Raw genomic sequence first — 11,444 nt, 5'->3', positions numbered from 1 at the left:
TGTGTAACCTGTGCCACGCGAGATGTTTCTGGATCTCACCTTCTCAGTCGTGTGTGATGCCGGCTTCAACCTCGCTCAGGACTGGCGGTGCTGAGCGTTGCAGCCAGCGCAAGATTCCCCCGACGGGAGAGGGCGGCGCCCGGTGGCACCTCGGACACGGCGTCCTGGGGCCAGGGCGGCCTGGCGTGCTTGGTGGCACGCGTCTGTGCGGATCCCACGCGTGGCAGGCCCACACTCAGCATTCCCCTGGGGCAGGTGGGCAGTGAGTAACACCTACGGGACCTCTGGCCCGGCTCCACAGCAAGCCAGCCACCTTCCGCCTGGTGGAAACAAGTAGCACTCCTGCCAACGTGGGCGAGTTCCGGCCGGGCCACGTCCTCGACACGTCTGCACCATCCGTGGGCGCTGGCCATGGCCTCCCGTCCGTGCGGTCTGGGGGCGCTGCGGGGGGCTGGCCATGGCTTCTCTGGGCAGCTTCGCTTCCATTTCTTTGACCTCTCTGAGGGCTGGGGTGCATTTTCTCGTTGGCTGCTGCGTGGATGCTTCTGTTTGCTTCTTGCTTGTTATTAATATTGCTGTCTTGTAGCAACCCTTGATCTACTTTCCGCAGGACTCCAGGCCCCGGAGCCCCTCAGGGCGCCATCAGGGCTCCATTGGAGAGTGGACACACCGCGTGCCCCCGAGGGGTCTTGACCCCTTCTTACCACGGAGCCCTGCATGTCCCAGGCCTGCGTGTGGCAGCCCAGGGGCTGTTCTTACGTGGGAGTGGACGAAGCAGTGGAACACAGAGGCGGCGTGTCCACAGTGGCTCACGCCCGGAACCAGAGCTGCTCAGGATCTGAGGATCACGGTTCAAAGCCAGCCGGAGCAGGAAAGTCCATGAGACTCTTGTCTCCAATGAACCATCCAAAGGCCGGGAGGAGAGAGGCAGCTCAAGGGTGGAGCTCCAGCGTTAAGTGAAAAAGCTAAAGGTCGGTGCCTCGGCCATGCGTTCCAGCCCCAGTACCAGCACGCCTGAACGCGTGTGCACACCGAGCAGACCGAGTTCATTAGCTTACACCTGCCCCCAGCGGTTGTAAGGAAGTGAGCTCCTCTCTGCCCTGTCCTCCCATACCCTGGAGGCCCCAAAGTGGCCGCGGCCCTGGAAGCTGCGTGGGGACCTCCGGGATGGCCCAACCTGGCCTCGGTGGAGCCCACCGTGCTTGGCGCAGGAGTCTGGAGGTGGGGGACAGACGGGGAGACACGCAGCTCCCTCGGGCACGCCTGTCCTCGGGCTGGAGTTTGGCGGTGAGGGAACCTGCCGCACCAGCCAAGCCACAGGCTTCTCCGCCAGCCTGGGAAGTGGGGGCCGGGAGGGGCAGGAGGGCCTGTGAGGCCACAGCAGCATCGCAGACACAGCAGGCAGACGCCGGCCACTGCCTCGGCCCAGCCCGGCCTCACAGGTCCTTTTGGAGCCCCAGGCCGTACGCAGCACACCCAAAGTCGCTCCTGCCTGGGCCCCGGGCGCTCTGGCTGCTCCAGGTCAGAAGGGCATGAAGGCGGCTTGCCCAGCCCAGCCCAGTCCAGCCCAGTCCAGCCCAGTCCAGCCCAGTCCAGCCCAGTGCAGCCCAGCCCAGCCCAGCCCAGCCCAGCCCAGTCCAGCCCAGTGCAGCCCAGCCCAGCCCAGCCTGGCCGGGAGAGGGCTGGGAGAGCAGGCAGCTGGCCAGGGAGACACAGCCTGAAAACATGCCCGGACCGGAGTGAGCCGCGGACTTAACGATGCTCAAGGCACCGGGAGACGCAGCACCCCAAACCCAGCAGCACCCCAAACCCAGTGCGTGTCAGCCGGTGGAGGAAGGGCTCTGCAGTGCCCGCGGCCGGCCTAGGTCTAATTAGAGACCTCACTGGAGTTCGCAAATGAATTATTTACAGTTCTTCAGAGGGAAGTGATTATAATAATCTTTACAATGCCAAAATTAAGCTTATTATGCACTCTTCCTCTGCTCCAGAAATTCTCCGAGGTCTGTCATCAAGTAAAAGTCAAGAGGGAGAGGCAGGCCTGCTCCGCGCCCGGGCCACACGTGCCCGCTCAGCCTCAGGCCGGTCCCCGAGGCTGACCAGCCTTTCATCGGGAAAGCTGCTTAGGCTGACCGCCCTCCCCTTCTCCCTCCGCTTCTGCCTCTTCCTCCCCCTCCCCTCCCTCCCCCTCTCCTTCCCCTCCCCTCTCTCCTCCCTCCCCCTCCCCTCCCTCCCCCCTTCCCCTCCCTCCCTGCCTCTCTCCCTTTCTTCTTTCTTTACTTCCATCATCTAAACACGTGCTGCTGGCTAAACAAGGCTGGTGGGAGATTTCCCATAGGACATTGCTCCTGGAATAAAGCTCAGCGTGAAGAGGGGCGCAGCCAGGGTCCCGTACCACCACCACCAAAAAGGACTGCCTGCATCCACTTGGGGACCCCTAAACAGCCAGGGGCCGGCGTCCTTCGAGATCCCGAGAGCAGGCTGGAGCCTGAGCAAGGTCAGGGCTTGGAGAGGGGAGATGCATGGCCACAAGCCCAGGACCACAGGAATGCGCCTGCACACAGCTCCGTCCTGGAGCACACAGGGCTTCTGTGCTGGGCTGCCAGCAGCCTCCTCCCCAGCAGCCTCCTCCTCCCCAGCAGCCTCCTCCTCCCCAGCAGCCTCCTCCTCCCCAGCAGCCTCCTCCCCAGCAGCCTCCTCCCCAGCAGCCTCCTGCCGGCAGCCTCCTCCTCCCCAGCAGCCTCCTCCTCCCCAGCAGCCTCCTCCTCCCCAGCAGCCTCCTCCCCAGCAGCCTCCTCCTCCCCAGCCGCCTCCTCCTCCCCAGCAGCCTCCTCCTCTCCAGCAGCCTCCTCCTCCCCAGCAGCCTCCTCCTCCCCAGCAGCCTCCTCCCCAGCAGCCTCCTCCTCCCCAGCAGCCTCCTCCTCCCCAGCAGCCTCCTCCTCCCCAGCAGCCTCCTCCCCAGCAGCCTCCTCCCCAGCAGCCTCCTCCTCCCCAGCAGCCTCTACCCTCCCCAGCAGCCTCTACCCTCCCCAGCAGCCTCTACCCTCCCCAGCAGCCTCCTCCCCAGCAGCCTCCTCCTCCCCAGCAGCCTCCTCCTCCCCAGCAGCCTCCTCCTCCCCAGCAGCCTCCTCCTCCCCAGCAGCCTCCTCCTCCCCAGCAGCCTCCTCCCCAGCAGCCTCCTCCCCAGCAGCCTCCTCCTCCCCAGCAGCCTCCTCCTCCCCAGCAGCCTCCTCCTCCCCAGCAGCCTCCTCCCCAGCAGCCTCCTCCCCAGCAGCCTCCTCCCCAGCAGCCTCCTCCTCCCCAGCAGCCTCTACCCTCCCCAGCAGCCTCTACCCTCCCCAGCAGCCTCTACCCTCCCCAGCAGCCTCCTCCCCAGCAGCCTCCTCCTCCCCAGCAGCCTCCTCCTCCCCAGCAGCCTCCTCCTCCCCAGCAGCCTCCTCCCCAGCAGCCTCCTCCCCAGCAGCCTCTACCCTCCCCCGCTCCTCAGAGCCCTGGGTCAGGAGGCAAACGTGCCCTAGGCGGCTGCCCTCCTCCATGACTGAGGCCCTCTCCAGGCCAAGGATGGAGAGATGCGGGCTGCTCTGGAGGAAGGTTGGGGGGGGGTGTTCCCGCCCCCGTGGCTCCCCGGAGGAAGCCCTCAGCTCAGCCTCAGGGCAGCATCCTTCCTGCTTCCTAGCAACCCAAGGATGGAAAGGGCTCGCCCTGCCCTCTGGATCGGAGCTTGGCTGAGGAGCAGGGAGAGGACCTGAGGAGCCCGAGGAGCGCACCGGGGCCCCGCCTGGCGCAGGACAGCGCACGCTGCCGCGGGCTGGGGCCGCACCCCACCCCCCTGGCAAGGCAGGGCGCTGGCAGAGGCCACAAGCAGATAAGAAGAGGAGAGGGGTGCAGCTGCCCGGGCCAGGCAGGGCCAGGCCGCCACCATCCCCCAAATCCCACCGGGACTGGGCCAGCCGAGGGGGCCGCGGGCCGTGCCCCATGCCGCCTCCCTCCACCTCTGGCTCTCCACCTGGGTGCGTGCGGAAAGCCTTCCTGGGGCACTGGGGGGGGGGGGGTTGTTCATAAAAAGTTACTTCCAGCCGGTGAGCTCGTGGGCTGGGCAGGGGGAGCACCCACAGCTCGTGGCGCCCGGGGTGGAGGACGGGGAGGAGGTACACCGGGGGGTGCGTGTGGGGGCTGCACCGGGCCGGCCCTGCGTCTCCCCGGGGCCTGGACCACAGCTGGCCGCCTCCTGGGTCTGCGAACTGAGGAGCCGGAGGAAACAGCTCTGACAGCCTAAACCTCGCTCGAGGCCACAGCGGAGCGAGCAGGAGTGCGGTCCAAGGCGCAGACTCCAGGCCCTGAGCCGCAGATGGAGAACCGCGGGTAGACACCCTGTGGGGCCTGCGTCCCCTCCCCTCCCCTCCCCTCCTTTCCCCTCTCCTGCCCTCCCCTCCCCTCCTTTCTCCTCCCCTCCCCTCCCCTCCTTTCCCCTCTCCTCTCCTCCCCTCCTTTCCCCTCTCCTCCCCTCCCCTCCCCTCCCCACCCCTCCCCTCCCCTCCCTTCCCCTCCTCTCCCCTCCCCTCCTTTCCCCTCTCCTCCCCTCACCTCCCCTCTCCTTTCCCCTCCCCTCCCCTCCCCTCCCCTCCCCTCCCCTCTCCTTTCCCCTCCCCTCCCCTCCCTTCCCCTCCCCTCCCCTCCCTTCCCCTCCCCTCCCCTCCCTTCCCCTCCTTTCCCCTCTCCTCCCCTCCCCTCCCCTCCCCACCTCTCCCCTCCCTTCCTTTCCCCTCCCCTCCCCTCCCCTCCCCTCCTTTCCCCTCTCCTCCCTTCCTCTCCTTTCCCCTCCTCTCCCCTCCCCTCCCCTCCTTTCCCCTCCTCTCCCCTCCCCTCCCCTCCTTTCCCCTTTCCTCCCCTCCCCTCCCCACCTCTCCCCTCCCTTCCTTTCCCCTCCCCTCCCCTCCCCTCCTTTCCCCTCTCCTCCCTTCCCCTCCTTTCCCCTCCTCTCCCTTCCCCTCCCCTCCTTTCCCCTCTCCTCCCCTCCCTTCCCGTCCTTTCCCCTCCCCTCCCCTCCCCTCCCTTCCTTTCTCCTCCCCTCCCCACCCCTCCCCTCCATTCCTTTCCCCTCTCCTCCCCTCCCTGTGGGGCTCCACGTATCCTCTCCTCTCCTCCGCACAGCAGCACCACGCTGACCTTTTAGAAAGCACATTGCATTTCTTTCTGCTCGCTTCCTCTCCGCGGGGCCGGCATCCAAGGCAGGGACCGACTCCCTGCAGCCCCACGCCTGCCTGTGCCAAGAAGCTGGCCCACACTTGATGTTCCTTCCGCCACCTGTGGTCTGGGTGCCCTGCCTCCGTCCCCGGCTGCCCACAGCTGCTGCCCGCGGGCTCCCAGCCCTGGCAGAGAAGGGGGCCGGCCCCAGGGCAGGTGCGTCGGCTCCTCAGGAGAGACGGTTGGGAGTGGAGGAGGGGCAGGAGGGAGACGCCCGGGGCGCACGTGGCCTCACCGGATCGGTGGGTGTCAGGACTCCCCCTTGGGGGCTTTGCCCCTGCCGGTACCAGGCCTGCCTGTGTGCACGTGCAGACGTGAGTGCGGGTGAGCCTGTGGCCTGTGCGCAGAACCTCCCCAGCCTCTACAGCCAGGCAAGCGCCCTCGGTGCGCCGGACGCAGCCGGGGGCCAGGGCTGGGCGCCGCAGGCCTCGCCACGGGCTGCGGTCTCCTCCCCAGACAAGCGCGTGGCTGCCCGGGAGCAGAGACCCCGACCAAGTTCGGGGAGGCCCAGGGCGGCTCCCAGGAGAGGCCTGAGCCACGCCCGAGAGAGCAAGCCACCCACAGCTGCCCTGCCCAGGGGCGGGGGAGAGGGAGGGGGCACAGGCGGCATCCCCAGCCACCCCTCGGGACTGTCCTGCCCCTGGCAGGCCAGAGGCTGATGAGGCCCACGCAGGCATCTGCCCCTGGCCGGTGGCGCAGCAGGTGCTTGACACCGAGTTGTTGTCTATGGGACCAGCAGACCCTTCCCGCGCACTGCCCAGAGTCCCCTGGGGCCTCTCCTGGGCATGTTGGGAAACAAGAAGACGCTGCTTCCCAGGGGTGCTGAGCACAGGGGCTGCCCCACCCCCTTCCAGGAGCCGGACCGCCAACTACACGCCGTGGAACAAACGTGTACATGCACGTGTGCACTGGGATATGTACACAGACTCACAGTGTGTATCCGTGTGAGTATGAGCACACACATGCCTGCATGCAGGAGGTATGCACATACATGAGGGAATGCACGTGAGCACACATGCATGCATGTAGGAGGTACACACATGCACACAGGAACATATGCATTGCTACACCATGAATATATGTGTGTGTGCAAGTGTCCTCAGTAACACACATGTACATAAAAGAATAAATACATGTACACACAGGACCACACAGACAGGATTTCATACATATACATGTGTGCATGTGTGTTTGCAGGAAAACATGCACACACGTGTGCAGAAGCATCTGCATGTGCCTTCAAGTGTGTGCACACACACTCCTCAGAGTACCACACCCAGAACGCAGACCTTCCCATGAGCCCTCGTCTCCCCTCGTCCCCCCCAGCCGATTTCCTGCCTCGGGCCCAGCGGGCATGAAGCAGCCCCGAGCCCATCTGTGCACGCAGATCTCGTTCTTCCTTGCCAGCAGAGTTCAGGGCTGGGTCAGACCCCTGCCCCATGTCCCCCTGTGCCGCGTTCCCCAGCCCCCACTCACAGCCACTCCTTTAGGGGACAGAGGGGGGCGTCGGGGGAGCCAGGGTGCACTTCAAGGGCGGGGGGGCTGCAGTGCCTGGCAGGGCCCAGCCCCGCTGCCACGGCTCCCGCTGAGCGGACCTGTCCCAGGCTGCACCCGGCGGCCTCCACAGGCAGCAGCATCCTGAGAGGAAATGTCACGGACCCCAGACGTGGCTGCCAGCGCGGTCCGCTGAGCTGGGTGGAGTCGCTGTGGAGTCGCCGGGTCCCCTCCAGTCCATGCAGGGGCCCCCAGTGGCTCAGAGACACAGGCAGAGGGTCCAGGTCCTCAGTGGGTCCGGAGGTGCTTTCCAGCCTACCCCAGGGCCCCCCAGCCCACCCAGGACCCCTGGCTCCCCCCAGGGCCCCCCAGCCCACCCAGGACCCCTGGCTCCCCCCAGGGCCCCCCAGCCCACCCAGGACCCCTGGCTCCCCCCAGGCCCCCCCAGCCCACCCAGGACCCCTGGCTCCCCCCAGGGCCCCCCAGCCCACCCAGGACCCCTGGCTCCCCCCAGGGCCCCGACCCACCCAGGACCCCTGGCTTCTCCCAGGGCCCCCCGACCCACGCAGGACCCAGGGCAGAAGGCCCCATCTGTTACTGCCCCTGGTTGTGGCCATGGCCCGCTTGGCGCGGTCTGAGTCCCTCCTGTCCACACACGCGTGGCTACCCTCAGAGAGGGAGGGCAGCCGGTCCCTCCGGCCCCTCTGGTCCAGGCTCCAGCCGGGCGGTCCCTGCCCCCCTCCCCCAGGCCAGGAGAGCCCTCCATGCTTTCCTGCGGCTTCACTGAAACAATTCAGCTCCCTCCCATCTGTTTTCTCTTTTAGATCAAATCTATTTTAGGTCTGAAGTCTGTGCTCTGTTCCCGCTCGCCTCCCGGGCTGGGACGTGGCCTCCTCGGTGGGTGGCTGCAGCTGTGCCCGCTGCCCCTCCACAGGCTGGGAGCTGGCGGGGGTCGGGCGGGCACCTCCGGCCTGGGAGCCCCGCAGGGGGTCCTGAGCCCCACCCTCCTCCCCCACAGGCCCAGGCTCCCGGGACTTCTGGGCTCTGGGAGGGCCCTGGCCGCCCGCCTAGCCCGGCCTCGCTGGAGTCTCCTCAGGCGGCCTGTGCCCTGGGGAGACGCCGCGTGAATACACAGGCCCGCCCCACACACGTGCGTCTGCACACGTGCGACCTGGAGATGTGCTGCGGAGGAAGAACACGGTCCCGGCACGCGCGGGTCCCCGTGGCACACGAGGGTCCCTGTGACACACACACAAGAGTCTTCATGACACACACATGAGAGTCCCCGTGGCACACGCAGGTCCCCATGGTACACGCAGGTCCCTGTGACACACACGAGTCCCCTTGGCACACGAGGGTCCCTGTGACACACACACACACGAGAGTCCCCGTGACACACGCAGGTCCCCATAATACACACAGGTCCCTGTGACACACACATGAGAGTCCCCGTGGCACACGCAGGTCCCCATGGTACACGCAGATCCCTGTGACACACACATGAGTCCCCGTGGCACACGAGGGTCCCTGTGACACACACGAGGGTCCCCGTGACACACACATGAGTCCCCGTGACACACACAAGGGTCCCTGTGACACACACATGAGTCCCCGTGACACACACGAGGGTCCCTGTGACACATGAGTCCCCGTGGCACACGAGGGTCCCTGTGGCACACACAAGTCCCTGTGACACACGAGGGTATCTGTGACAGGCAGCAGATTTTGCTGAAGACTGTGCCTGGGCAATTCTCTCCAACACTCAGAACCTTTGGGCCCTTGAGCAAGGGGTCGGGGCCAAACAAGACAGACCTTTGGGCCACGCCCTCCTCAAGCGGAGCCGTCCTCCGGCCCCCGAGTGTCCGGGAGCAAGACCCGGCCTGTGGCCGGGCTGGCCTGCACTTGTCCCCCGGCTGGCGCCTCCCCGCTCCTCCCTTGGGCATCAAAAGGCACAGCTGGCCGGCATCCCCAGCCTGCCAGTCCGTCTGGGCAGCAGGCGCAGTGTGCTGACAGGGCCTGGCCCAGCGACCCTTTGGATGTGTAGATCACTTCATGCCACATAAATGACCAATAGAGAGACAGGCTTAGGGCTGTGGTGGACACACCACCCATCTGTCTGTCCTCTGTCCTGTCACGGACAGTGGTTTTGCACACTGTGTGGCCCACAGCCACCCCGGCAACAAATGTGAACCGGACATTGGTCATGGGAGGAGAAAACACATAGGTAGGCGGTACAATACACCAACCCCTCCGTGCTTAGCTTATTTCTCGAGCAGCCAGTCCTGTGCGCCTAGACTCTGTCTGGGAGGCTGTCGGCCACTGGGCTCTGGCTTGGAGCCGGCCGGTCCCCCAGGACCAACGCAGGGAAGTCCAGTGCGCGTTCCTGCTGGAGCCCTCGGGCCCTCCGCCCGCGGAGCTCTCCTGGGCAGGACACGCCCTCTGCAGCGGCGCTAGGTGGGGCGTGTCCCGCCCAAGGAGGGGTCTCCAAAGAAAAGCGAGCGGTAAAGGCAGCAGGTTGAGAGAACAGATTGTAAGGACAAAGCGAGAAACGGGTCTGAGCCAGCCCAGATGTCTGTCCCTGAGGAGAGCAGCAGCTCTGTAGAAGGTGCCAGAAGGCCGTGCCCTTCAGATCATGTCTGGAGGGCCAGGCATGGGTCTCCTGCAAACACCAGGGGGCCGTGGTGGGGTTGTGAGCTGTCTGGGAATTCTGGAATGTCCCCCGGGGATGACCAGAGACCATCTTCCCCCTCCCCAGGTCTGTGCAGCCCAGGCCCGGACGGCTGTCCAGTCCATCAGCACAGCTGCAGGTCTGCTCCATCCTCACTGATCACCCTGGCTTCCAGCAGCCACTGTGCCTGGGGGCTCCAGACGGTGGTCCCACACACCCACGGGAGCAGCTCAGGAAGGACCCACGGTGCCCTCTCCACCACCTGGAGAGGTTCCAGTCTGGGATGACACAATCAGAGCTGGCGTTCCCCAGTGGGGAATGGCTGAGACCTGCTACACAGAGCCACGAGCCCACAACGGAGACCCACCCCACAGAGCCACGAACCACGGTGGAGACCTGTCCCACAGAGCCACGACAGAGACCCACCCCACAGAGCCACGACAGAGACCCACCCCACAGAGCCACGAGCCACGGCGGAGACCCGTTCCACAGAGCCATGACAGAGACCCATGCCACAGAGCCACGAGCCACTACAGAGACCCACCCCACAGAGCCACGACAGAGACCACCCCACAGAGCCACGAGCCCACAACTGAGACCCACCCCACAGAGCCACAACAGAGATCCACCCCACAGAGCCACAAGGCACGGCAGAGACCTGTACCACAGAGCCACGACAGAGACCCACCCCACAGAGCCACGAACCACGGTGGAGACCTGTCCCACAGAGCCATGACAGAGACCCATCCCACAGAGCCACGAGAGACCCACCCCACAGAGCCACGAGCCCACAACGGAGACCCACCCCACAGAGCCACGAACCACGGTGGAGACCTGTCCCACAGAGCCATGACAGAGACCCACCCCACAGAGCCACGAGCCACGGCGGAGACCACCCCACAGAGCCACGACAGAGACCCACCCCACAGAGCCACGACAGAGACCCACCCCACAGAGCCACGACAGAGACCCACCCCACAGAGCCACGAACCACAGTGGAGACCTGTCCCACAGAGCCATGACAGAGACCCACCCCACAGAGCCACGACAGAGACCCACCCCACAGAGCCATGAGCCATGGCAGAGACCCACCCCACAGAGCCACGAGCCACGGTGGAGACCTGTCGCACAGAGCCTCTAGTCCATGGTGGAGACCCGCCCCACAGAGCCACAAGCCACGGCAGAGACCCGCCCCACAGAGCCACCAACCACAGCGGAGACCAACTCCACAGAGCCTCGAGCCCATGGTGGAGACCCGCCCCACAGAGCCACGAGCCCAGGGCTGCTGCTCTGGTTGGCCTTGGTGGCCTGTGCGACCCACCAGGCCAGGACCTGGCAGCCCATGTCCTTCCTGTCCCTTGGGCAGGGTGGTGGCAAGGGGTAGGGCGGCTCTCAGCCTGGCCCCCAGGACAAGGGGAGGGCTCCTGGCTTCCAGGCTCTTCTCTGTCCCCATGTCCTGCCCTCTCCTCGGGAGCCTCAGGACCTCGCCGCCCGGCCCTCCAGTGCCTGGCTCACTCGTCACAGAGCTGGGCCTGGGGACAGCGGTCAGTGCATCCGTGCCAACAGAGGGCTCTCCCCGACTCACGCCCTGGCCCACGTGGTCCAGCGGGGTGGGTCACAGCGCAGGACCGGCCTGCGAGGTTCCGTAGGACGCCAGCAGGCTGTGGGCGGCCCTCCCGGCCGGGTCATGTGTGTGTCCAGCCGCCACTCAGCACCGCCACGCCTGCTGGCACACGGCCATCATCCTCCACCTCGTGGGAAATTTTTGGTGCCTGTACCACTCCCCCCGGCCTTCACTGTCAGTGATGAGACGCAAGGCCTGTGGATCTGGATGCCACGTCTCAGGGGGAAACCGGCAAAGTGGCTGGAGACCAACAGCTGCCACAGGAACCACGTGAGCCGAGGCGTCACACAGCAGAGTGACCAGGGCCAGGCCCGGCGCCGCGTGGGACTCCTGAACACATGTGACCCGGGGCCGCCTCAACCTTTCAGGCAGCCTGGGGCTGAAGACCCACACACCAGGGCAAGCTAGGGAGAAACA

The sequence above is a fragment of the Dipodomys merriami genome, unplaced genomic scaffold (genome assembly GCF_024711535.1).
Source record: "Dipodomys merriami isolate MVZ:Mamm:240054 unplaced genomic scaffold, mDipMer1.0.p SCAF_1, whole genome shotgun sequence".
Classification (NCBI taxonomy): domain Eukaryota; kingdom Metazoa; phylum Chordata; class Mammalia; order Rodentia; family Heteromyidae; genus Dipodomys; species Dipodomys merriami.
The sequence above is the reverse complement of the archived record's forward strand: the minus strand, read 5'-3'. Positions refer to the sequence as shown.